Here is a 22,567-nt window from a genome sequence, read left to right on the forward strand (position 1 = left end):
TACACTTAAGCTCTCCCATTCCTAGCCTCATGCACACCGAATATGGCATGACACTCACACTTCCCCAAGGTCACATAGAGCTTTGTTGATTGTGGTGTCGCCAATGGTACATGGAATAGAGAAGCTTCCCGGATCCTTTAGTTTTGGAGGTGAACTTCCTTGTAGGATGACACTACTCACCTTAGTGAAAGCAATAGTCTCAAGTTTCCGGATGGATTTCTTCTTTGTAAGAATATCTTTCATATACTTTGCATAGGCCGGAACGTGATTGATTAATTCCGTAAACGGAATTGACTTCCAAGTTCTTGACAATCTCCATAAACTTTCCAAGTTGTTCATTAAACTAAGGCTTAGCTTGACGACTTGGAAATGGAAGTCGAATCACAATAGGCACTTTCTCTTTAGCCTTCTCTTCATTTTCCTTTGAAACTTCTTGAATGGTGGGTTCTTCTTCTTTCTTAGAGTTTTCAACAACTCTTTCCTTGTCACTAGAATTCAGAACATCTTTATCAACGGGCCTCTTCGGCCCTTCATACCTTGTACCACTCCTCAAATGGATGGCACTCACCGATTCTTTTCTTGGGGGATTACCTTGAGGTGGTAATTGCCCCTTTTGTCTTTGTGAACTTGAAGATGCCAATTGAGACATTTGGGTCTCCAACATCTTTGTGTGAGCTCGTATGTTGTTAATGGTAATGTCTTTTGCTTGGCTATCCTTTTGCATTTGAGTGAAAAATTCTTATTGGTTCTTTTACATTTGGAGGACCGCTTTTTGAACATCAAAACCTTGGTCATTTGTTTGATTATATGGAGTTTGGTTTTGATAACTTTGGTTTTGATTGTAAAAGGGTCTTTGAGCTTGGTTTCTCATTGGAGGTGGGGTGTATGTTGTTTGAGGGTTTTGAACATTTTGGCTTTTGTATGAGAGGTTGGGATCGAATTTGGCATTTTCATTATAATAGTTGGAATAAGGGGTACCTCTCTTGTATGCTTAGAAAGCATTCACTTGTTCACTTGTTCCCCTACATTCACTTTGGTCATGTCCTAAAGTTCCACAACTCTCACATACTCCACTTGGAATTGATGAAGATGCCACCCTGGCATTAACATGTTGCTTAGATTTGGAGGCTTCTTCAAGCTTAGTCATAGCCTTCTCAAACTTCAAATTAATAGTATCAATATGAGCACTAAGTTGAGCACCCAATTGAGTAATAGAGTCCACTTCATGCTTTCCTCCTCTAGTAGCCTTCCGAGGTCTACTATATTGTGAGTTATGGACCGCCATTTCCTCAATCTTGTTCCATGTTTGATTATCATCAACTTCGGTAAACATACCATTTGATCCCATATTGAGAATGTTTCAGGAGTCTTCAAATAGACCATTCCAAAATTGTTGTACAAGGAACCACTCGCTAAGTCCATGATGTGGACAAGATCGGGAAGTATCCTTGAATCTCTCCCATGCTTCATACAAAGATTCCTCATCCCTTTGTTTGAACCCGGTGATTTGGGCTCTCAACATGTTAGTCTTCTCCGGAGGATAGAATTTCTTACAGAAAGCAAGTGCCAATTTCTTCCAAGAGTCAATACCAAGAGTAGCCTTATCAAGGCTCTTTAACCATTGTTTCGCGGAACCAATCAAAGAAAAAGAAAATAAGACCCATCGAGTTTGAGCTTGAGAAACTCCGGTTTGAGAAATCGCATCAGAATAGTCACAAAAAGTCTCCGTATGAGAATGAGGGTCTTCACTAGGCATCCCCCCCCCCCCCAAATTGGCTTCTTTCGACTAATTGGATAAATGCGGATTTTGCAATGAAATTACCGGTTAAATGTTGTGGTGTGGGAGTACCATTGGGTAGGTTCTCCTCGGTTGGTACGGAATGTGATGAGAATTTAGGCATTGTGGGTTGATTTTATGGTTGGTTATGTGTTAGGTTATCCTCTCCTTCTCTTGCAAAAGGGTTCATGAACTCAATAGTATTTGGTTGAATGTCCACAATCTCACCAATACCTCTCAAAATATTTCTAGCAAGTCTTATATTGTTGGTCAAAGTTCTTTTAATTTCAAGATCAATGGGTAACAAGTTACCTTGTGATCTCCTAGACATGCAAAATATCAAACAACTCAAAAACAATTAGAACAAACCTTGAGGAGTTTTACTTCCCCAAGGTAAAGAAAGACACAACAAAAAAGCAATCAAAGAAAATCAAATCAAGTTAACACCGTCCCCGGCAACGGCGCCATTTTTGGTCGGTGCTATTTTTCGGTTACTTGTCGTTAAGAGTTACCTAGACCAAAATAATATTTATAACTTCACAAACTACTCTACTTTTAGTAAGGAGGTAAGTAAAGGTCGGATCCCAAGGGACGGGCATTGATGTAAGATTTTCGATTTCAAGTGGTTGTGTCTAAGGGTGTCACAAGTTGGGTTGACGTAGGAGATCAACTAAACTAAATATATAACAATGCAAACAAAATAATTAAAGCAAGCAAGATGATTAAAATTAGATGTAAACAATTGATTAAAAGCACTAGGGTGTCATGGGTTCATAGGGGATTCATGGGATTTGATCATACAAACATGTTTTCTACTAGATGCAAGCAATTATTGTTGTGATGAGATCGAGTTAGTGTATATCTTACAATCCCTAAGAAGGTTTGGCTCCTGGAGCCGAATCGATTAGATTGTACAACACCTACAAGTCGACTTAATCCTCCCTATCCAACTATATGCATGGTCTAATGAGACTCGAGTTGGTTTATGTCTTACAAGTCTCATTGAAAAGGTAAGTGATAGGTAAAAAATGCAAAGATTCATAGGCTCGCATTTCATCAAACATAACATGTGCATAAGTTGAAATCACAACAAGCAAGCAAATTAATTATGAAAACATATTAGATTAAGCATGAATCAATCCCCATGTTGGTTTCCCCTAACTCCCCATTAACTCTAGTTAAGGAAACTACTCACTCATTATCAAGTTTAACATGCTAACAAGGTTGTCAATTATACTAGCAAGGCAAAACATGATGAACAAATAAAGATGATTAACAATAATTAAAAAGGATTAAGAGAGAATTATACCTATAAAGATGATTCCAAATAATAAAGCAAAGAATAATAGAAGTACTTGATGATTGATGGAAGGTTGTCAATCCTCCAAATAAACCCAAATAATCTTGTAATTACCCAAAATAAAGGATGAACAATAGAGAAATTAAGGAAAGATTAAGAAATGAGATTTGTATTAATGCTAAATTAAGAATTGATTACAAGATTAAGAGAGTATTAGGACTTGATTAAGATCCTATTAATATGACATGATAATCTAGGTAGTACAATGGGGTATTTATGCTAGAGATTAGGTACAAATATTAGGGTTACTAAGGGCTTAAATGACTATTAAGACCCTTAAGAAAATTTGAGGAAGTGCTCCTCTCCAAGGAGATGCTCATCTCCGTTTTGGTGGTCTTCAAGTAATACGCTCGTCCCGAGCGTCTTGGCTGAGGGACGGTTGGTTTTGGAGCAGAATCCGAGCGGATTGTGGGTCGGGACGCTCGGATCATTTGGCCTCAAGACAAGCGTCTTGGCCTCGGAACGCTTGGACTGTGGCAAGGCGACGCTCGTCCTGGGCACTACGACGCTCGGATTCCTTCATAGTCACTTCTCTTCTTTTCTTTCTTCAACAATCCTCGGGGATCTTGTTGGAGATGCAAGGATCCCTTCATCATTGCCCAATCTACTTTAGTATCTACATAGGCCTTCTAGCATTGTCTTCCCTTTGATGCTTGGTCATTGAATTTGATCAATTTAGCTCCATTTTGCCATGAAAATGCAAGGTTTGCACTCCTTTCCTACCAAGGGAACAAAACCTCAAAGAATATGCAAAACGGGGAACTAAAGATAGTAAATGACCCAATTATGCACTATAAAGCATAGGAACGAGCCTAATTCGGGGACTAAATATGCTCAAATATGAGTCACATCAGTCTATTAAGGGAATTGTCCTTTAGGTGTGACCTTAAGGGATCAACTAATCCCCACCGTCAAACGACAGTAATGTCAAAATCTAGTTAGCCAATCATTACCGATTAATGATGATCAGTTGATAATATAAATGAATCATCCCTTGCATATTCTTATCATGAGATTTGATTGTGATATTAAATCATGTGATCGCACTATTGTTGAGGACACAAACTCCAACAAAGCAAAGGGAAAATGGAAGAGTAGCTTTATTAGTCGTATTATTATTTATTATTATTATTATTATTTAAGTTGTAATAAATGGTGGGGTTTTTAGAATCCTAGCCTAGCATTTATTTTCAAGATTTATATTATTTGGCATATTATTATTATGAATGAATAAAAGATTTATTAGTAAGAAACAATTATAATTTCCTTTTATTATTTTTGTCGAATTTCAAATGCAAATGCAAATGTCCTTCTATTTACATTTTGAAATAATGGGTTGTGTCCTGTGAATGATTGCCGACATATTCATTAAGAAATGAAATCAAACCCTGTGCGTAGTTCGAATAAATGTAAAAGAATAATTGTTCGAAGTAAGAGCTTGTAATGAACTTTAGAAAATAAGCATAAGCTTTACTTACTCCTAAAATATAGTTCAAGTTATTTGATGACGTGAGGATGTCAAAATGTCAAAATGCAAGAACATAGTGACATGAGCTTTCTTTCAGCGGGCCAGGGGCTGTTTTTATTTCGTGTCGCGTGAGCGGCACGTGGGTGTTACGCGAGGCGCGTTTCCTATTTTATGCTAAGGGTAGTATCGTTTTAGTTGGTCTAGGTTGGTTGGGTTAGCAAATTCATTCCCGTATAGGTCTGTAATCCTAACCGCACCCCCAGAGAGTATGGACTTGACTAAGAAAGGTTCGGCCCAGTTGGGTTTAAACTTTCCACGTGGATCGACAAGTAGGAGTGCTCTGACCGATTTGAGTACCAAGTCTCCTTCTTTGATGTTCATGGTGTAAAGCAATGAGGGAGGAAAATTGCAGCAAGAGCAAGGCCTAGGGGTCTCTCAATTTTAATGCCAAGGAATGACCATGGGTTGATGTCAAAGGACAACATACGTTGGTGCCTTTATTTTGATCAAGAAATGAACTTAAGGAGCCTGAAATCCTCCAAACATGCATCGGAATTTCAGTCTTACTTCAAAGGATCATAAATGGAGTTTTACTCGATGGAACTCCATTTAGTTTACATGTATAAAATCTTGAGGAAACCTACTTTCCAATGGAGTTGGAATCAACAAGGTTCAATATCTGGATTTTTCCACAATTGACCTTCAAAGACTGTCACAATAGAATGCAACACTGAATTCTGAAGCTGACCTATTTACATTCAAAATTCCATATCTCAAAAATGGCTCAATGATTTTGCTTAATTCTTTTTGGAGGTGAAATATAACTCTCTTATCTTTCATTCAAGCCATCATGGGAATTTTTAGCTGATCGACAATGGGAGATATGATTTTTGTAAATTCAAGCTGCTGACATAAAGAATGTTGTGAGCTGCATTAAGACCTGTCCTTACTCAAAAGTCTATAACTCAAGTTCTAGGGCATTGCTTTGCGTAATTCCAATTGCATAAGGAAGCTAAGTCATCTACGGTTCTTTTGGTACATGGGAGGCAGCCTATTTATTCTTGATCAGGAAGTTACAGCATCTGCATCAACCACTAGTTTCCTGCATGCTGCAACAATGGCCTGTTTTGGCATCTGTCCCTGGCAAGATTATTTCAGTCCTTCTAAGGTGCCTCAAAATTATTCGTCCAAGTTGTTAAGAGCCCCTAGCATCATTCTCATATTATGGGACAAGTGATGGGACATTTCCAAGGTGACAAAGACCATAAATCACAGCTCAACAAACCAGAAAAGATAGAAAAGCACTTTTTCCTCTTATTGCAAGACAAGGAGCCTGATTTGCTAAAGTACTTTAGAAATGTTGTGCCCTTACACAGATGGAACCTTGACATTTGAGGTGCCAACTAAAGGAAGAGGCCAAAGACAATTAAAACCTTTTTGTCCTTAACTTCAAGCCAAGAGCACACACTGCTCAAGCAAACAAGCTGTCACCATCACCAGAATGGCCTGTTCTATTTCAACTGCACTTCTCTGTTGTTTCTTATTCGAATTTGTAAGATAATTCAAAGTAGCTTGTTTATTTCCTAAGAAGGATCCTAGCCTTAGATGCTTAATTTAGATTAAGGGCCAAGATCAAGTTAAAGGTCCTTTATAAGGAGCCTCTCATCCAATGTAATGATCAGACTTGATGAAATGAAAAAAATCAGAGAAACTTTTCTCCAATTTGAAATCTTCTTAACTTGAGCATTGTTTTAAGTTGAAGTCAGGCTTAATAACACTTCCTAAGTGTTGATTAATCACCTGTGGCAAGTTTCAGAGTAATCTTGTGCATTGACTGTGGATTATTTTGATCTTGTTGTCCCAAATTAAATTAGATCTCTCTGTGCTTGCTGTGAGGATTTAATCTAATTTGCACCCAAATTATTTAGCTAGTTTCCTATGCTTGACTGTGGGAATTAGTGTGATAATTATATCCTTTATTTGTTTGCAATTCAAACCAGAAAATCAATCACAAAAACAATTCCTTTTACCCTTGTTCTGAAACTGTATCAAGTTCTTTGTGACTGTCTTGAGAAAATTATTTGTCCTAGCTTGAGTACTTATTAAATCTTAAAACTCCATTTAGATCTTCTTCAAGTACCAATCTTATCTGAGGTCAAGTTTCAGAATTTATGAGTCTTACTTGCAATTTTATGACAATTTAGAGATTCATTGCATCATTTGAATTTTCTGAATGTGTCCAAATTCTGCTGCTATTTTGTTAAACTCTGACTTATTGCGAACCCCTGGTGTTTACATATCAAATATGTTTCACATTCCCGAAGATTTGACAATTATGGCAATGTCAGACGTATTTGATATAATCTGACTCCATCGTCGTCCAGTAATATCCTAGACGCGTTATTTTCTTTGCCATCATCAGTCCACTCATTTGAGGACCGCACTCCCCATCGTGAACTTCTTCCATCACTTTTTGTGCCTGTGAATGATCAAGACAATGCAAAACTAAACCAAGAGGTGTTCTTCTCTATAATTCTCCCTGCATGAGGAGGTATTGAGAGGCTAGTAAGCGTATGGCCCGTTATCCTCTTTTCTCCATATCTGGTGGATAGGTATCGTTGAGTTTGAAGTTTAGAATGTCTTGAAACCAAGGTTCCCCTGGACTTTCTTCTTCACCTGTAATTTGGTGTACATAGGCTAGCTCTGACCGTCGTTCCATGTATAAAGGCATTTCTATCATGTTATCTAGCATATTAATCAAAGATGCAAGTTTTGCAAGAGCGTCTGCAAATTGATTCTCTTCACGAGGTAAGTGTAGATAGGTGACCTGATCGAAGAATTGTGCAACTTGGTCTACCCTAGCCTGATAGGGTACGAGACTTTTACTTCGAATTTTCCAAGATCCCATAATTTGCTTGATGATCAAGGATGAATCTTCGTGGACTCGAAGGTTCTTGATGTCTAAACTTACTGCCGCTTGTAGACCAATAAGACAAGTTTCATATTCCGCTGCGTTATTTGTCACCTCGAAGTCGAGTTTGACAGAAAGTGGTGTATGCTCACCTTCAGGAGAAATGAGCAACACTCCTATTTCAAACCCTCTTAAATTTGATGCTCCATCAAAATAAAGATCCCAGGAGAGTACACTAGTTTATAGGATGTCCTCATCTGGAAATGACCACATGTCTATTGTTTGGGCGTCGTTGATAGGGTTATCTGCGAAAAACTCGGCAACAGCGCGTCCCTTTATGACCTTTAGAGGTGCGTATTTCAGATCGAACTCTGAGAGCATTAGGGTCCATCTTGCCAATCGACCATTGAGAACGGGTTTCTCGAAGAGGTACTTGACGGGATCCATTTTGGAATACACCTTGACAGAGTAGCTAAGCATGTAGTGGCGTAGCTTATTTGTTTCCCACAAAAGAGTGAGGCATGTCTTTTCGAGAGGTAATAGATAGCTCTTTCTTCTTTCCCAACAGTTTCCGCAAGCATAGCCTCCATGGCTGTATCGGTTACTGTGAGACATAAACCAAGAGGTTGATCTCGTTGAGGAGGTATTAGTACTAATAGTTTGGCTAGTATCTCCTTGATCTTGTCAAACGCCTTCTGACAGTCGTCGTCCCATACGGCGTGATCTGTTTTCTTGAGCTTCTTGAAAATAGGTTCGCAGATCATAGTAAGCTTTGATATGAATCGGCTTATATACTGGACCTTACCCAGAAATCCTCTAACCTCTTTCTCCGTCTGGGGTTGCCGCATTTCGATTAGGGCCTTGATCTTAGATGAATCAATTTCTATTCCCCTTTGACTGACAACGTATCCCAGGAGTTTGCCTAACGTTACCCCCAATGCACATTTCTGAGGATTGGGTCTCATGTTGTACTTGTGCAATCTTAGGAAGAATTTGCGAAGGTTAAAAATATGTCCCTTTCTATCCTTGGATTTGATAATCATATCGTCGACTTATACTTCTACTTCTTTATGCATCATGTCATTAAGGAAGGTGGTTGCAGAGCGTTGATATGTAGCCCCGGCATCGATTAACCCGAATGACATAACTATATAACAATAGGTGCCCCATTGAGTAACGAAAGCTGTCTTATGCATGTCTTCTATGGCCATTTTGATTTGATTATACCCTACATATCCAACCATGAAGGATAACAATGCGTGATCTGCTGTATTATCTACCAATATATCGATGTGTGGTAGAGAGAAGTCGTCTTTGGGACTTGCTTTATTTAAGTCTCTGAAATCAACACAAACTCGGATTCGCCCATCCTTTTTTGGTACGGGGACTATGTTAGCCACCCAGTCTGAATACTCGGAAACATTGATGAACCCGGCTTTGAATTGTTTATCGACTTCTTCTTTGATTTTAAGAGCCCATCCGGTTGTCATTCGACAAAGCTTCTGTTTCACGGGTTTGAAACCTGGTTTGATTGGAATTCGATGTTCTGCAATATCCATGTCGATTCCTGGCATGTCCTTGTAAGACCAAGCGAAAACGTCTTTGAACTCGTGTAGGATGTCAATGAAACTGACCCTTTCAGTTGGGTTTAGGGTCGTCCCTATCCTAAGTTCTTGGGGTTCTAGTTCAGTTCCTACGTTGATGGGTTCGGTGTTCTCTATAACTGGTGCCCCTTCCCCCTCTTGTAATATTTCTTTAACTATATGGGGAGGTAAATCGATTGAGTCTGGGTCAGGATCATCCTCATTATCATCGTAAATAGAATTGCATTCAGAATAACACAAAGAGTAAGCAGAATCTGATTTATTCATATTAAATTTTGAAAAGAGTTGAAACAAAGAAACCATACGTTCAGTAGTCAGTAGCGGTAAAGGGACAGCTGCTGGGACATTTCCCAAGCTACTGTTACTACTCGATGCTATGCTAGGAGGAATAAGGGGATGGGGAGTGACGACAGGAGAAGACTCTCTAGCAACTTCTCTAGACTCAGACTCTGGTTCCGACTCCGACTCCGACTCTTATTCGTTGTCTTCAGGTTCTCCTTTGAACATCTCTCCTTCTCCAGTGGTGAGCTTGAAGAGCCTTCCTTGGTTGTTAGTCCACTTAATAGACTTTCTTCATCCTTTATGCTTGTTTGAATTGGTTTCGATGATCAATGTTATGGGGTTGAAATGGTCATCTTGAAATAACATGGTAATGATCTCATCCGTAAGACTTTCGGCACTTTTGATCAAAGGAAGATCCTGGAGGTAGACATCTTCATCGCCATCTTCCTATATTTCATTGACTATATTAAGCTCTCTCAATCTGATGATTTTACCTTCCAGACTGATTACTTGCTCAACTAGGTTGTCAACCATGGCGATTACCTCTTGCATTGTAGAGTCTTGGGTTAGATTTGAAGTCAGTGACGCATTACCCTTAGGTATGGTGTTGGGATTGGGTAGGGATGCCACTATATCTTCCAGATCTGAAACTTGTCTACTCACACTTTTTGCCATGCGATAAAATCAACAATAAAATCCCCTCATCTTCTAGTGCATTAATCTCACCCTTAACTGGATAAATGAGGTGTGAACAATCTAAGGTGGATTCCTCATCTGTGATCATTAGAACTCCAAGAGGATTATGAGTATTGTTAGGCTTACCTCCAGGAGGTATGGGTAAATGACCATCTTCGATCATATCCTGAAGGACATGTTTTAGTTTGAAGCATTTTTCCGTATCGTGTCCCTTACCTCTATGATATTCGTAGTATGCATTCTCATCCCAGAATTTGAACTTCTTTTCTGGGTCAGGTGTAGGTCCTATGGGTTGGAGCTTACCTTGTTTCATCAACCTCTTCAGAGCATTAGAGTATGTATCACCAATGTTCGTGAACTTCCTTTATGGGTTATTCTTCTTTGATGATTCGACAAGGTTAACCTCATCAGTCTTGCTAGTAGAGCCATAAGAACGACTCGTCGAGCCTTGATATCCACGACCTACCATTTTGGACAAGAGTCCTTTACGGATGTCATCTTCAAACCTTGTCCCTAGCACAGTCAAATCTTTGAAAGATTTTATGTTTTGGTACCTCAAATGGTTTGCATTATTGGGTCTTAGATTATCCACGAACTTTTCAACGAGAGTAGCTTCATCTGGACGTTCAACAAGTTGTGTTCTAGTCTTCCTCCACCTACTTAGAAAGCCGGTGAAGCCTTCTTTCTCATTTTGGGTAAGAACCTCTAGAGTGCGCCTGTTGACTTGGATCTCAGCATTATCCGCGTATTGCTTAGTGAATTCACTTGTGGCGTCATCCCAAGTGGCAATGTTTTTGTGTTCCAAAGAGTAGAACCATTGCTTAGAGATGGTGTCGAGAGATGAAGGAAAGATCTTTAAGAACATCTCAGGTTTGATGCCTTTGATAGACATGTAATCTTTGAAAGCACGAATGTGGTTCAAAGGGTTTTCATGTCCCTTGAACTTTAGAATGTCAGTCATGTTGAAGTTGGTTGGCAATTGAGCATTCACGGCTTCATACTTGCGATTATTCTCCCTGTAGATGTCATCTCCCTTAAGGTACATTAGTTGCTCCTCCAAGTATTGGAGTCGCTTTTCAGCTTCCGTAGGACGTATTGGAGGGTTGGTTTCGTGTTGTCCAACAAAAGGTGAAAGGTTATCATGCAGGATCTCGCTAGGAATATCATTTTCTGCAGGAGGGAGTCTAGTTTCTACAGCAACGATTCGGCCTTCAATAGCGTTGAGGCGATCATAGGCTTGGTCTTGGCTTGTTTGGAGACGGACGAGCGCAGCTAGGATTTGATCATTACCATTTTGGGGTTGACCACTAGCACTTGTGGTAGTAGTTTCAGGCATCTTGGAAATTGGATAAGAGATCGACGATGAATCAAAACACGATCGACCATTCTAGCACACTTACTCAAAGAAAAGACTCAACTTGTGAAGTGGGAGTGTGCCACTATGTTAAGTGAGTTTTGAAAATGACAAAGTTTTGAAATGTTTGTCCTAGGAAACTGTAGTGTAGTTGTAGGAGTGCTGACTCGAAGTGAGGTTTTGAAATGGGTTATGAGGCCCGAATTTTGACTGGAGATTTGGACAGAGTTTCGACTTATTTTGCGCTAATTTCGGCCATTTTTTGAAAAAATGTTTACATTTTGAAGAAGGATTTTTATTTTACAAATTTAATCATGGTTTCGTTTACAAAATGGTGATCACATATGATACAAGCATTCATACAGGCATTATAACGGTATGTTGAGTGCATTTAAAAGGGTTTTAGCTTAAAAGGTGGGTTGCCATACCAAGCAATCAAACCCTGGTCTGTAGAGAGGTCCGTGTAGAACATGAGTAAGGCTAGTTCCTAATCTATTTCTTCGAGTAGTGAAAGCCCTTGATACAAATAGGAGTATGCACCACGGTATGGTTAACGTCAATCGCTATCTATGTTTAGGCCCAGATAAGAATTTGGACCGTCCAGATGAGACGATTGGTCGAATGGGTTGGGTTGGACCTAGGAAGGCCGAATAAAACGACCTAAGAAGGCCGAGTAATGAAAACCGATAACTGTCTCATATAAACTATTCCATAACCTTGTTTAAGTTTCACTCTTGGCAACACGTAAGTGTATTTCCCCAGCGGAGTCGCCAAACTGTGGACACAGGGGCCACGTTGGCGCTTGGGACAAGCGTTTGCATTTGTGGAGTCGCCACCAATTTTTATGGGAAATTGGAACCGTTTGAATACCTCGTGTCATGTCAAGATACAAAGTAGTGACATGAACACTAAGAACTCGTTACCCTTAGCATTCTATATCTAGAATGACTCTCGTGGATGCCAATGAACACGGATGTTCATAGTGATCTGGAGTAAGGGGTGAGGGTACGTATTAGGAAGCTCTTTAATCGAATATCTAATCCCGCCCGCCTCGATAGCGGCCTCTACTAATGATTAGGGAAATCGTTCGTATTTGATATACTGTCGATTATATGCATGCAATGCAACATCCATCGTTTTGATCCTAACATGTGAATTAAACTAAGTCGGTGAACAAATAATTAGCATTTATTAATGTCGAATTAGGGTTTAGAATTAATTATATGTGAAAAGCAAGTAAATAAAATCATAAGAAATAAATGCGATAATTAAAATTACAATGAATTACAATGATTAATGATTTACGTCAAGAATATATTTAAGACGGACGATTTGAAGAAAAGAAAGGAAATTAAAATATAGACAGATTAGGGGTGATATTACGGCTAATAGTCGATTAATTATATTATTAAGAGATTAGGGTCAAGGCAAGAACGGAGTCCAGGGACAGAATTCATCCCGGAACAGGTGCAGCATTGCTGCATCCCTTGGAGAAGGCGCAGTGGTCACTGCGTTTGTTCCTGAGGTGAGTTCTGGCTGTGAAGTCAGAACTGCGAATTGTTAATATTTGTTGATGAATTTAGTGATCGATTATCGAGGTTTGACTCAAGTAAAAGTGATTTAGCATATTAACAACATATGAAACCGCCATAAAAGCGATAAACACGGATTAAAACGGGTTAAAACAAAGTATAAACGAATTAAAACGAATTAAAACGGGTTAAAACAAATTAGGTTAAATTAGGAAAGGGGAAATGAACTTGAAAGAACGTGACAAACTAGAAATAAACCGTAAAAACATGTACAAAAGACAAATCTCGGAAACTTGAAATGGACGAATCGAGTCTCTAAAATACGGGTTTGATTTAATGGCGAAAACCAAAAAAAAAATATAAGGGATTTAAACCGTAAATAAAACACGATAATTATTAAGGATGAATTAAATTTGTATTATGTACGAAGAAAGAAAGAAAATAAGAAATAAGAAAACAAAAGAACGAAAATAACAGAGAACCGAGGAAGAAGAAGAAAGGCAGGAACTGCGGCAGCCTCTGAAAGAGGCGCAGCAGATGATGCGACTCTTAGAAGAGGCGCAGCAGTTGCTGCATTTCTTCTCGACGTCTGGTTACTGCTAATCCGTAAAAGCAGTTTGATGAAAGGGTTTTATAAGTCGATTTTAAACATACTTTTGACGTAAATCTTACATTAATTAGTATAATAAATAAAATACAAAAAAAAAGAGATGGGATTTACACCATTAGACTTACATGTTTGACGAAACGAGATTAACTAAGTTAACGTAGAGTGATTGCTCGACTCAAATGTATGTAGAAAGTGCCCTGGTAAGAGGATTTAGATTTAATTGATTGATGTGTAGTGGTCAAATTGGTCGGTCATGCAACGTGACTGGAGCTCAGAATGATCTAAGCTTACGTGGTCGATTGATCAAGCACGTAGCGTCGAATGCTTACAATACGGTTTTAGAATGCAAAGGGAGAAGAGAAGGGCGGACACTCGCGTGAAAAATATGTGGAACGAAGGTCCCTATTTATACTAAAAAATATGAAGAGTTATGAAATGACTCAAACTTTGGAAACAAATCACGGAAAAATCTGAAAATATGCGGAAACGAGCTGGAGAAAAGGCGCAGCAGCTGCTGCGATCCTTCGAAGAGGCGCAACATCTGCTGCGTCATTTCCCCAGAGGTTTCCTCTTGTGGAAGAAAGAATTCCGCGTTTCTTTTATGGAATTGCGGTGGATCTCTACTTCCTTATTCTTTAAAATAAGATTTTCGGGATATATTTTGCCAAAAGATATAATTTTAATTTATGGAATAAATATCTGGAATATTCTAGGACATTCCGACTCGGCATTTTAAACGGTTTCTTAGAAAATCAAGCAGTTTTTGACCCGGACTTCAAATGAACTCTAATTACTGTCAAAACGACACTATAGGCGCGTAGATGACGACCAAGGGGAAGACACAAGTATTTGAGCTATCACTTGTCGATAAACTTATGAACTGTCATAAACCGTTCCGCGTACCAAACATGCGGCCCAATCATCACTGGGTGTTTGGCGGGAGGTGCAGAAATGATGTATCTACAACTCGTTATGTGAACCATTTGTCCTTGTTCATTAATCCTTGTGACTCGTTGTGTGAACCATTTGTCCTTGTTTATTAGTAAATGTGACTCATTGTGTGAACCATTAGTCCTAGTTCATTAGTCTATGTGACTCCTTTTGTTAACCATTTGTACTTGTTCATTATCCATGTGACTCGCTGTGTGAACAATTTGTCCTTATTATTAGTCCATGTGACTCGTTGTGTGAACTATATATCCTTGTTCATTAGTCCATGTGACTCATTTTGTGAACCATTTGTCCTTGTTCATTAGTCCTTGTGACTCATTGTGTGAACCATTTGTCCCAATTTATTAGTAAATGTGACTCCTTGTGTGAACCATTAGTCCTAGTTCATATATAAGTCCTTGTGACTCATTGTGTTAACCATTTGTACTTGTTCATTAGTCCTTGTGACTCGTTGTGTGAACCATTTGTCCTTATTCATTTGTCCATGTGACTCGTTGTGTGAACCATTTGTCCTTCTTCATTAGTCCATGTGACTCGTTGTGTTAACCATTTGTACTTGTTCATTAGTCCTTGTGACTCATTGTGTGAACCATTTGTCCTTGTTTATTAGTAAATGTGACTCGTTGTCTGAACCATTAGTCCTAGTTTATAAGTCTTTCTGACTCGTTGTGTTAACCATTTATACAAGTTCAGTATCCAAGTGACTTGTTATGAGTAGCATTTGTCCTTGTTCATTAGTCCTTGTGAGTCGTTGTGTGAACCATTTGTCCGTGTTTATTATGTAAGATTCATTAATCTCTTATTAGATATTTTTAATAACTATATAAATTTAGTTTAGTAATAAACTAACTAGATCTTATGCATGCATAACAAAATAACATAAAGTAAGAAGAAATCGATCAACTTACATAAAGGGCCGAATGGTTTATACTAATCGGTCTCCTACCAACTTAGTCTTCTTAAGAAAAACCAAGTGCTCCAACAAAACCCTTAGAATCAATAGTATAATCTACTCCTCAAGGATTTGTACCAAGGTAATTACACTTAATACATATACTAATTTAAGTACTAGAATTAGTATATGAGCCCTTAAAATTATAACTAATACTAATTTTATTACTACTTCTAGTAACTTGATTTTTTTTTTTTTTTTTTTTTTTTTTTTTGCCAGCTATAAAGAAAGTGTTTTACATTCTAGTGGTACAGCCCACTAGGCCATACCTATAACTACAACATAAAACCCCAAAGTACTACTAATAACATAAACTAAAACAACATGGTAATTGCATCGGCTATCTATAACGTGTTGATGGCGTACGACGGATGTCTGAACATGAACTTCAAACTCAACATACACAACAAACTTTACTGGACAAGTAGCGCTGGCCATAGGAAAACACCCATCTTTGCTATTCTTGATTGATGAAGCTTCGGAGAAATACCTGCAACAAGGCCCAAAAAAGAGTCTCGGAGATTCATCTCCTTGGCTATGATAATCTTCCTCTGGGAACCAACGAACCCCCATAAATCTATCCTTACTCGTCTTAGTCAATACAGCTTCAGAGAAATACTTACGATAAGACTCAATAAAGCGTCTTGGAGATTCATCTCCTTCACTACGATACACGTTATCTTGAAAACCACGAGACCCTTGACCCTATGTGAGAGAACAAAGTGCACTTACGCCACAGGGACGTAGAAAGAAAAGACGGAACACAGACCAGTGAAATCTGACTCCAAAGGAGAGTAATCTCCTACACTTTGGAACGCAACCCCCGCTGACAAGAACTTCGTTTCCAAGAAAATCGAGTAGAAAGGTGGGTACAACATAAACATACCACTTGGACATCCCTCTAACCAAAAACATCTCTGGAGACTGCAGTGATCTAGGCTCAACACAGACCCTATACAATACACCAGTCGTAGAAATTAACCCGTGGGGAAAGGGACAGGACACCCCAAACCACCAGGTGTTTATTAACAGGAACAACAAAACAAAACAACTCCACAAACACGGCTTCAACATGAAAAAGAAAACCGCCGCATCCGATCCGAACCAACAACACCGCCCCAAAAACCATCAGCCCCACACCACCATACCACACCCATCACAAACCAACCAACCCCACCCAAGACCACAGACAGAGACGAACCCAACTGACAAACCGAACCCCAAGCCGACCAAACCGATCAAACTGTCACCAAAACACACCAAAAAAACAAGACCCGACACCACACAAAACTCCCCAGGACCATTGGCCTACATGCAACTAGATCAACCATAAAGGACACGACAGCTGACATGAACACCACCCGGACAAAAGACCAACACAACACGGACACTGTTTTAATCAGAAAACATAATTCATACATCCGAAGCAGGACATCAAAACCTAGCCTTCGATGCATACTAAAACAAACACTGATTAAAACATTGACAGCTACATTGACAGCAAAACCTAGCTTCCGATGTAATCCCTCCTTCAATTTCACAACTACATTGACAGCAAAACCTAGCTTTCGAAGCAGGACATCACGTCTTACCGCTGAAAAAACAGTTGTCGACCACTAAACAAAAACCCAAACCAAAAGTTGATTTCTGTCGGGGACGGGGGGAAGGGGCGAGGGGAAGGAGAGTCGTCCCTGGGTTGCATGCGAGGCTTTCAATGACAGGACAAAGAATCGTAGGGGCGGAAAAGACAGGATAACAAACCATGTAGACAGCCAACCACCATCGGACGGTCCAAACAGAACGGAACGGCGTCAAGAGGACGAAAGTTGAGGTCTAAGCAGAAAGGAAGGAAACAGCGACGAGATGCGGAACAATCGCCGGAGATGGGCCTTGAGATGACCGCACCTCCGGCGATTAGAAGGGGGGACGGGAGGGCGGTGTGTGGTCGGGGAGGCGGCGGCGACGATTTAGGGTTTTTTTGGGGAAAGTTAGAGAGAGTGGAAAGTTAGAGAGATTTTGGGCAAGTTGGTTTTACGTTTTTTTTCCAGTCTTCTTCACTAGTAACTTGAATATATTAGTTTTTTTGGAACAAAAATTATTTTCTCAAAACTTGTTCTTTTGAGAAAAAGGAAGGAAGAGTAAGTTGTGTGTAATGTAAGAATGAAACCACAGAAATATAAGAACAATTCTTATTCTTTCAAGGGGGTGGAAAAACCGGTGGTAGTGGCATGGGGTAGACAAATTAATCTTTTCAATTTTGCTTTTGTTCTTCACAAGAAAAGTTACCTAGTAGTAGGTGTCATCATGATGTCCATTTTATTATTTAAATAACAAAACCATCAAAGCCTACTTAGTACTTACTATATATAAAACCGGTTTTCATGTAATATGGAGTCCATTTTATTTTTGTCAATTTGTCAATTTGTCATATAATGTATAACATGTGACATATTACATGTAATTAATAATATTAATGCATACTTAACAATTAAATATCATTAAATATATTAATTTAATTATATACAATAATTGACCAGTAATTCCCAATTACAAGTAAATAAAATGGTCCATGCTAATACAATCTACAACATGTTGCAATGATCATTATCCGTTTATTCTTAATATAATTGTTTCATAAACAAAAATTTTAGTAATATAACATCTTAATTACTAAAACGAATCTTATTTAATCGAATTACAAAAAGATTCATATTCTTACCCACATTCGTGATTTGTACCATTTTAAGGAATTAATTAACTAGTATCAACATACTATTAATTAATTAATCAATTAAGAGTGTTACCCTAGAGGTATGACTTTAAGGGATCAACTGATCACCACCGTCACACGACAGTAATGTCCAACTCTAGTCAGCCAATCATTACCGATTAATGTGGATCAGTTGACAATAAAATATTACTTTCCCTCAACATTCTTAATATGAGATTTAAACATGTGATCACATTATTGTCGAGGACACATACTCCAACACATTAGTCCTTGTGACTCGTTGTGTGATCCATTTGTCCTTATTTAATAGTAAATGTGACTCATTGTGTAAACCGTTTGTCTTTATCCATTGGTCCATGTGATTCCTTGTGTGAACCATCTGTCCTAGTTCATTCGTCCTTGTGACTCGTTGTGTGAACCATTTGTCCCTGTTTATTAGTAAATGTGACTCGTTGTGTGAACCATTAGTCCAAGTTCATAAATCTTTGTGACTCATTGGGTTAACCATTTGTACTTGTTCATTAGTCCATGTGGCTCGTTGTGTGAACCATTTGTTCTTGTTCATCAGTCCTTGTGACTCGTTTTGTGAACCATTTGTCCTTGTTTAATAGTAAATGTACCACGTTGTGTGAGCCATTAGTCCTAGTTTATAAGTCTTTGTGACTTGTTGTGTTAACCATTTGTACTTGTTCCTTATCCAAGTGACTCGTTGTGGGAAGCATTTGTCCTTGTTCATTAGTTCATGTGACTCGTTGTGTGAACCATTTGCCCTTGTTCATTGGTCTATGTGACTCGTTGTGTGAACCATTTGTCATTGTTCATTAGTAAATATGACTCGTTGTGTGAACCATTAGTCTTAGTTCATAAGTCCCTGTGACTCGTTGTGTTAACCATTTGTACTTGTTCATTAGTCCTTGTGACTCGTTGTGTGAACCATTTGTCCTTGTTCATTAGTCCTTGTGACTCGTTGTGTGAACCATTTGTCCTTGTTTAATTATAAATGTAACTCATTGTGTGAACCATTAGTCCTAGTTTATAAGTCTTTGTGACTCGTTGTGTTAGCCATTTGTACTTTTTCATTATCCAAGTGACTCGTTGTGAGAAGCATTTGTCCTTGTTCATTAGTCCATGTGACTCGTTGTGTGAACTATTTGTCCATGTTCATTGGTACTTGTGACTCGTTGTGTGAACCATTTGTCCTTGTTCATTAGTCCTTGTGGCTCGTTGTGTGAACCATTTGTCCCTGTTTATTAGTAAATGTGACTCGTTTTGTGAACCATTAGTCCTAGTTCATAAGTCCTTGTGACTCGTTGTGTTAACCATTTGTACTTGTTCATTAGTCCTTGTGACTCGTTGTGTGAACTATTTGTCCTTGTTCATTAGTCCTTTATGACTCGTTGTGTGAACCATTTGTCCTTGTTTATCAGTCAATCTGACTCGTTGTGTGAACCATCTGTCCTCGTTCATTAGTCCTTGTGACTCGTTGTGTGAACCATTTGTCCTTGTTTATTAGTAAATATGACTCGTTGTGTGGACCATTAGTCCTTGTTTATTAGTAAATGTAACTCGTTGTGTGAACCATTAGTCCTAGTTTGTAAGTCTTTGTGACTCGTTGTGTTAACCGTTTGTACTTGTTCCTTATCAAGTGACTCGTTGTGGGAAGCATTTATTCTTGTTCATTAGTTCATGTGACTCATTGTGTGAACCATTTGTCCTTGTTCATTGGTCCATGTGACTCGTTGTGTGAACCATTTGTCCTTGTTCATTAGTCCTTGTGACTCATTGTGTGAACCATTTGTCCCTGGTTATTAGTAAATGTGACTCATTGTGTGAACCATTAGTCCTAGTTCATAAGTCCTTGTGACTCGTTGTGTTAACCATTTGTACTTGTTCATTTGTCCTTGTGACTCGTTGTGTGAACCTGTGGAGTAAGTGTCATCAACAATATTGCGATCACATGTTTAAATCTCATAATAAGAATACGTAAAGGATGATTCAATTATATAGTCAACTGATCAACATTAATCGGTAATGATTGGCTAACTAGAGTTTGACATTACTGTCGTGTGACGATGGTGATCAGTTGATTCCTTAAGGTCACACCTATAGGACAATTCTCTTAATAGTTAAGTTGATTAATTGTATATCGATACAAGTTAATCAATTCCTTAAATTTGAACAATTCATTTGTGAGTGAGAATATTTGTATCTTATTATAATTTGATTAAATAAGATTTATTTTAGTAATTAAAAGATTTTATTACTAAAATTTGTTATTGTTTTTGAAATAATTAAATTAAAAATGATTGAATAATTATAATTGCAAAATATTGTGAATTATATTTATGACCCATTTTAAATACTTGTAATCTTGTATTACTAGTTAAATTGTCACAAGTAATTTATTTGTTGTAAAATGATATTTAAGGGGTTAAATATGCATTAAAATACATATGGGCATGGTGTGTGACACATGACCTACCTATTTACATCTGACAAAATAAAAACATAAAATGCAGTCCATTTTATCTAAAGTGGCCGAAAAAATGGAGGGTATAAGGAGTTAGTGGATGTTTTATTTTAAATGATAAAATAGACATCATGATTTCCTACTCTAACTAGCCATGCAAACCTAAATTTTAGAGAAGAGCAAAAGCAAAAGGGTGAAGGCCATGCATTGGCCTTCTAGACCCCAAAACCGACTCCCCCTTCTATTATAGAGAAGTTGTTCTCTATTATTCATTTTATGCAATTTTATCATTCTTATTCACTTCTCCCACTTCTATCTAAAATAGTTTTAGATCTCATAAAAATTGTTCAACTAATTATAATATAACAACATAATATTACTAGTGTAGTAATAAAAATATAATTAGAATTATTTAGGATATCTTATATATTAATCTAGTTAATTAGTATATAAGCTTTAAGGGTTTTGTTTTGGGTGCAACAAGAGGAGAATCTCTACACTTGAGATTTTAGGAGGATCATCCATTACATTTAATCTCAAGAACAAATAAGGAAGGTGTCCTTGTTTGTGCCCAATATTTGAACCAACAACAATGTAAGAACCATTGTTTTCTTCTTTTATCTCTACTTTAGTTATGCATGCACTAGATCTTAATGAAATTAAGTTAAAATGTTAATTATTTCACCATAAGAAATGTCTTTTAAGAGGTATATGAACCTAACAATTGGTATCAGAGCATAGGATGTTGCATGCATAATCGATTTATAGTTTTTTCGAGTTATAAGTAACTTAATTAAAACTAATAATTTATGATTTATTTGATAAACCACGAAATCATAATGCATGTTGTATATTCCGGTCCTAAAATGTAATTAGGTCATTTTGATGATTTATGGTATTTTATTGCTCATTTTAATAATTTTTAGTGATTTTATTACATTTTAATGATTAAAATGGTATTTAAAATGCTAAAAATAGTTAGACTTAGTTTCCGACCTTGAAATTTTTATATGCCCTTGCATGCATAAATATTGTATGTAAAATTTCATATAAATTTGATGTATTTTGCGTGATTTATGATTTTTATGAGATAAAAGTGGATTAAAAGAAGGTAAAATGGTTAAAAATAGTCAAACTTCGAAACGGGTCATGAAATTTTAATATGTTGTCACATGCACATGTTACTCACTGTGTGTAAAATTTATGATGAACTTGATTCATTTTGCATGATTTATGAATTTTTAGTGTAAAAATGACATAAATAGTGACTATTTTAGCATAAATAGCTAAAACGAATTACATGGCATGAGAAAATTATTTTAAGTTGCATATATACCCCACTTATCAAAGATAAAGTTTTAAAATTGATTAGATTAATTTTCACATGCTTTAGATGTTTTATTTGATAAAACCGATAAATCGCAACTACGTTTTCTCGAAATAAATTCGAAAATTTTAAACCATAATTTTTGACACTATGAGTGTCATGGATAAATTTCAGAATGTTCAAAAATTTAAAATTCAAATTTTGAAATTATTGTAATTTAGTTTGAATTTATTTAATAAAAGTTATGATTTTATGGTAAAAAATGAGCATAAATATTATATCAAGTTTAATTAAGGGGTCAAAATGAGCATAAACATCATTTTAGGGTCAAAAATTACTAGTAGTGGTGCTATTCAAGGAGCGAGCTTGACTGCTCTTAAAGGCTTGATGAGTCGGGTAAGGCCGGGTCGACAACAATCTACTCCAACATCCAACTTGGCCGAGTATCAAATGTATACTAGCTATGATTATATGCGAGGTATGAACGAAGAAGAGTCCAACAACCTTAACCTTTTGCAATGGTGGGGAAATCAAAGGAGGTC

General features: G+C 37.6%; 1 non-coding gene across 1 annotated transcript; it reads left to right on the forward strand.

The window, feature by feature from the left end:
- Positions 1-1,415: 1,415 nt before the first annotated feature.
- Positions 1,416-1,522, forward strand: LOC141593771 (small nucleolar RNA R71). Its single transcript, XR_012521836.1, has one exon. It is a non-coding gene; the product is annotated as a small nucleolar RNA R71 (small nucleolar RNA).
- Positions 1,523-22,567: the final 21,045 nt, after the last annotated feature.

Source organism: Silene latifolia, chromosome 7 (assembly GCF_048544455.1).
Source record: "Silene latifolia isolate original U9 population chromosome 7, ASM4854445v1, whole genome shotgun sequence".
Lineage (NCBI taxonomy): Eukaryota > Viridiplantae > Streptophyta > Magnoliopsida > Caryophyllales > Caryophyllaceae > Silene > Silene latifolia.